Source organism: Phalangium opilio, unplaced genomic scaffold, assembly GCF_054372755.1.
Source record: "Phalangium opilio isolate 3A_F unplaced genomic scaffold, DU_Popi_V2 ptg000344l_1, whole genome shotgun sequence".
NCBI lineage: Eukaryota > Metazoa > Arthropoda > Arachnida > Opiliones > Phalangiidae > Phalangium > Phalangium opilio.
The window spans coordinates 1,320,081-1,326,386 of record NW_028324227.1 but is presented as its reverse complement, the minus strand read 5'-3'; positions in this window follow the sequence as shown (position 1 = coordinate 1,326,386).

Sequence of the window (6,306 nt, the reverse complement as noted above, 5' to 3'; positions counted from 1 at the left end):
ATGTTCTTTAACGCTTTACGAAGGTCTAATCTAGCCTATTGTTAAGTTTTTTAGTGATTCAGCAGCAAATTTTCGGTAAGAACTTGTACTGTATTTTTACAAACATCGACAATAGCCTTCTGTTATTACTGATGTCAATAGACCCAGAGCGCTATCAAATTTCAATCGTTACAAGAAAGATAATTGTTTACCTTTTAAGGGAAATCTGGCCAGTAAAAAGCATATACACCGTACTTCCCAAATAAATTCTTTGACATTTATTATGGCTTCTTAACTTCGGAAAAATAATGAAACCCCATCGGGGAAAACATCTTAATTACATAAAACGTCTTACCTCAAGTTTTCCTTCACAATAAAAGATATGGAAACTCAACGAAATTATTGTATATTTTCCCGCAATTTCAAGATGCAATTTCATCTCTCGTGCAGGAAATCTTTTTTTATTATTTTTCTCTTCTCTAGCATTATTCTGGTAAACTAGAGTGAATTTTGAAATGGGAGACACAGAGCCCCATATGTTACGTTTCGTAATTTGAATATCTAAGATCTATATGCCTAGTTTCTAACCCGTTTTCCAGCATAGCGTGAAGCGAAAACGTATCCAATAACCGCAGTCTCCGCTATTTTTTTTTTCTTTTAAAATGAATTTGGAGTGCAATTTTGGACAGAGTTTGAGGACCCAGTACATTTTTAATATATCATATTATATTGTATATTGTTCCAAATTATAGTGAAATGGAATAAAATAATATAATAATACTAATAATAAAAAACAAATGATTATGGATTTTTCCTAAATATGTTTGAATTTTGGACTCAGTTTTGATATATACCTTTGAAAATCTTAGAAATGTTTCTTCAGTGAAAGATAATTGATTGGTTTTTAACTAGTTATTAATTTAAGAAGTACTTCGGATATATATGTTATTTCACATTCATTCGCTACTAGCAATTTAGTTTAAGAAAAGTCTATTTTTAAATATTCAATTGAACAATTCGACTCTTTCGAATTTTCTAGGTTGTTCCAAAACCATCTAAATCGACGTTTCGACGTTTCCATGGTGCTCCTCGAGGTATCATTTCCATTTCATATATTTTCCAAAGAAGTCTGGATGACTGTTTTATCATCAAAGGATTTTTATTTTTCTAGTTTAACGTTCTTATACGTCAATTTTGTCCCGAGTAGATTATTTAAGGCGAGTAGATATCACTGTCGGATAATGTTTAAAAGAGGCTCGGCACGTGCGTCACTTAATCGACTTTGCGACGATGGAACGTCAGGAATCTGATATATTAATTATATCTGCTGGTCGTATGTATTCCGGAAATTACTTCGGTGATGGGCCTAGAGCGTATCTGTAAACCGATCCCAAAATAACTCCAATTCCTCGAGCCTAACACACTTTGGTGGCGTTGCGGAATTATATACGACTTTATTACGTATACAAAGTCAAGGAATTTAATACCTTCTCTATCTCGGTGTTGATGTTTTTGATGAATACGATACTTACTTTGATAAAAGGCGTCTATCGAAAAATTCCTTGAATCGGAAGTTTCAGTTTAGTTCTAATCTCTTAATTTTTTACCACGGACTAGTTCTTAAGAGTAAAAGCGTTTTGAGACTGAACTGGTGCACAGTGAGTGGAGGAAAACACTTCACTTACATCCTCTTCAGAGCATGCAGTGCTTTTTTACATTCAAACTAAGCTTTCAAAAATTCTAGTGTAGTTGATATAACAGAAAAATACAGATAATAATTTACTTCCGCCTACACTTAAACAATTCAGCGAGATTTTAAATGATCTTGGTGCTCTGAATTTATGAGACCCTTCAAAGTTCTTAACCCCTCCCTATGCAGGGAAAAGGGTATTTATTGGACATTAGTGAAACGTGTATTAAGTTGACTTCTGTCAGTATGTTTGTTTACATTTACTTTCAATGTTTACCTACCACTCGGATTGAAATCGTTAGTTTTGTTTGAAGAATAATCTCTAACAGGAAAATACAATTTCATTATGCTACGGGTAAGTTTTGTTTTTCAAAAATGTCAATCTGTCCAAGGTTTGTATATTATTCGATAATTTTCTCACGCGCTTGTTCCCCTACTGTCGCTTATATGGAGTCCTGAACAAGGATCAGCAAACACTGTTACTTTTCATTAGCTGAAGCTGCAACTACGACCAGTAAACTCAAAACTTACCTAACCTAATTCAAAAATAAATCTTAATTATCTTTGCCTTTTTTTATGACACGTTATTTCCACGTCATGCTTAAACATGATTGATTTTACGCTTTATGGCAATTACATATAATATATGTATAATTAAACGCAAGCCAATAAACGATCCACTGTCACAGAAGATGAGGAACAGAATACTGAATATAGTTAATAATACAAAATTTTCAAATTTTGCAAGGAAAATAAATTTGGAGCTGTGCCTTCATTAATTTTTAAAGTTTATAACCTCCAATATTTTAAAATCCTAATTAGGGCGTTCCAACCAGAGAGTGCGAAATACCAAGTGAGAGAGAAATCAATGCCACGCTTCTCCGATCAATGATATTGATTTGCTTCCGGGGACGACTCGGTAAAACAACCCATCTATGTTTTTGAATAAGGTTATGTTTAAATTTGCCCAGATGCTGCTTATCAAAATTAATAATAAATGCGGTTTGTAATGAATTTTAGGTCTAATTTGAGATAGAAGTAAATGAGTTTTTTGAAAAATTCCATAGGTGACGCGACTTTAGGGGTTTAATCAATATTTGCAGCGGCTACAGATGCCAGTGGTCACCTTATTGTGTGCATAAAATGGAACCATCAGAGCTCGAATAATGAAGCTAGTTGGCAAAACAGACTGTAATGGCCATCCCTTTCCTTATTGGTTTATGAGAGATACAGGGTAATCCTTAGAGTATATAGTGAAAACTCCGCGTCTTACCTTACAAAAGATGGTAAACACTAGAGGATATATGATTCATGGCTGGATATATAAACAAATTGACAAAAGGTAGCCCGGTTTCCATTACAATAGATATTGACATCACCAATTTGGATTATCATAACTCTTGCTTATGAGAGATATAATAACATTCTTTGAATGTCTCATTAGGGATGGTGTAATTAAGCTAATTGGTAAAATATAGGCTTAGGGTTCTAGCAATTCCTATACGTATTTGACTCCAGTGTTTACCAGGCTCAATATTTGAGAGATCATAACAACTTCCATAGATGCGCTCTGATGGTGTGCTGATTAATAATAATAATAATCTAAGCTTTTGTCATTAACGAATATTAACAAATTCCCTTAGAATTCCTCAATGTCAACAAAGATACACAAAGTTCGATTTTAAATTAGGCTTATAGGGTGAAGTCTGATGTTGTACCGCTTAACTTAAACATCTTGTTCGTTTTTGAAAAGAATTCTTCGGCCCTCCTTTGGGTCGTTTAAAAGGAGTGGAAGTGGAAGGCTTTTCCGAAACTTAATCGCCGTTAGACGATGGCTTCCTTATGCTAAACGGTACGCCCAGAGCTGGGTCGTAGATACCCTAGGGTGTCCCAACCATTGATCGGCGTATTTATCATCGTCGGTTCACGACCAAGTAGTTCAATGATACGTTACTCCTTTCTCTCGTTCATGCACCATGCAGGCTTAGTATAGCGGGTGCATTATTTGACGTTGCCTTTCTTCATCGTCTGTGATCTCCTCTCAGTGGGAGATTTTGGTTAAAATGAGAAACCATTGCGAGGAAGATGTTTCGTATCCCGCGACCCTTATTATCCGTAAAAGCCCTTACATATATTCATACACTACAACGAAAAAGGATATACAGTGTAAAAGCTACTTCCAATATAGGTTCAGATCAGGCTTAAGCTTTGCCTGTTTTCGATGAGTTTCAACTTTTCTTCAATTTCATGACTTCTATTTTACAGCTAATTGTCCTGTAGCTTGAACGAGAAGTAAAATTTGAAGACAAGTAAAATGTGAAAAGGTTTTTTGAGGTAAATTTTATGTTGTGAAAGAACGGATGAAAGTTCTTTACGCATACTTTTTCACGCATTAACTGTTTATTTTGATACGCTTATAAAAAATAAATTTACGCGAAGTTTTGAGGCATAGGATGATTTAGATAAAGTCGGAGGCCAGGATAATTGGAGGGCAAAGTTGTCTTCCAAATAGCCTGGAATCCATGCGTAAATGGTACGAATCCTCCTAGTTCTAAAACTATGATTTAAAAACTGGAGCTAAGATCATGAAACTAAACACCTTTCTTTTGTTAATAAATTGTCGTTTTTGTCCAATATATAGCCAAAATTAAGTAAACAAATTTAATTTCCAATCTGTAAAATCGTGTATTTTATAAAGGATGTTCGGCTCTTTAACTCGAAGCTTGTTTGTATCTCTCCTTAGCCGGTTCCGCGCTATTCAAAGAAGCTCTTGTTGGCTTTCGCGCGATTTTGTTTGCTCGGTCGCTTTTGTTGATGTTTGTAAGACGCGGTGTTTGTTCCCAGGAAGATATAGTAGTGACTTCTAAGCCTTTACCTCTTTGAAAGAGGCGAAGATATTTGCGACTTCCAAAAGTATACGTTACGCCCAAAGGAATATTCTCTTTAAATTTTAAATGAATAGAACGATATATCAAGGCGCGCGTGCTACCGTCCCTTTAATATCGAAATCTTGTAAGTAGAGGCGACCCAGCGCGGACCATTGGCCTTTCTCGAAGAAAAGGTTAGAGTATAAGAGGTTATATTCTGCCTTCGATACTCGGCTGGTGCTTAACCAAAGAAACTTTCCGCTGGCTATAGCGTAAAAAGGCACAGCCGCGCGCGCACAGAATCGAGGGAGTTCAGCGACCACTCTATGAATGTTTCATGAACTAAGACAATTTTTTTCTTTCTTCTTCATTCTAGCTGCTCCCTGTACTCTTTCTTCATCCGTTTCTTCAAAGGTAAATTAATCCAAAGTGCTGTTATCCCATCAATCATTAGTACCCGTTTGTTTACTCGTAATTCATCCCAATTGACGATAATTAGTCAATTTGAAAATATTGTACACCTCACTTTGATTTCAAGATCTGATTTCGACTTTGAGTTGTCTTTTCAGTTACTATCTATAATATAAATCTATGTTGGTTAAACGCATTTAAATTAAGGATGCGTTTATAAGTTTTTACTTCGAGTTTATCAACATTTACTCTTTTCGATTATTCTCTTCGTATTTTTCCAAAGTTTCTCTCTATTGGAAAACCCCAAGGCTTATACCTTAAGGGAATGTAAACGTCTTAGTAGAAGCAGAAGGGGATAATAGAAGAAGGACGGCACTACGTATCCTCTCAATAATTTAGTTACGTAACATGATTCTTCCCAGGCTTACCCTTTTTGTTTGCTCTCCCGCTCTCTAAACTTCAGATGGGCATCGCACCGTGGGGGCGAATTATATAACTGTTTGGTACTAAATACTCAGCAATCAACCCACAAATCTTGATTGTCTTGACGTGGGACAAAAATCCACAAGCGCGCCTTGGCAAATAATTAAGCCCTAATAGAGTAATGATGAGGGAACTATTTATCCCGTATGTGATTCGGCTTTGTAAACTTGCTAAAAATGTAAAATAATGTTGGTAAGAAGCCCCTTTGTGGTACACTTCTCTCGAAGTGAAGTATTATATACTTCTGGTAGGAGCAAAAGCGATTGAAAAAAGGGATGGAGCATTTCTACTCAAAGGTAGAGTAATGTCAGGTTCAAGTCTAAAATATTTAAAATATGTTTAACCATCGATAGGTGGGCGTAATATTGAACATATCTTCTCTTGGAATGGTCCCTATAGCTGAATAAGTATAGGGATGAAGCGGAAGGCACGCGCAGCTTCTCTTTATTCATATGGATGACTTTTTTAGTCTTTGCTTATTCAGCTTTTATTCAGCAGGTTTGTCTTGGCTTAATTGTCCAAAAGGAAGGGAAAAAAACTGACAATGCCTCTTAAATTCAACGGTTTTTCTTGTTTGATTTGATAAAGGTCCGCTGCTTTGGATAAGAAAAGAAAAGAAAAAGCTTTATTTTCCTTTGACTTTATATGTAAAAAAGCATCCATTGACCCGAAAAACACTATAGACTTTGAGATTTAAGCTTATTAAAGTTTAAAGGGATGCTGTAACATTTTCAAAACGATAAAGGACAAGAAAAAAGAAATGGTATACAATGAGATCATGGGATTTATTTACTTAATAAACTTTCACCGGAACGCCAACTCATTCAGCCATTTACTCTGCTAGGTTATAGGCCTGACTGTAGGCTTAATGTAGAC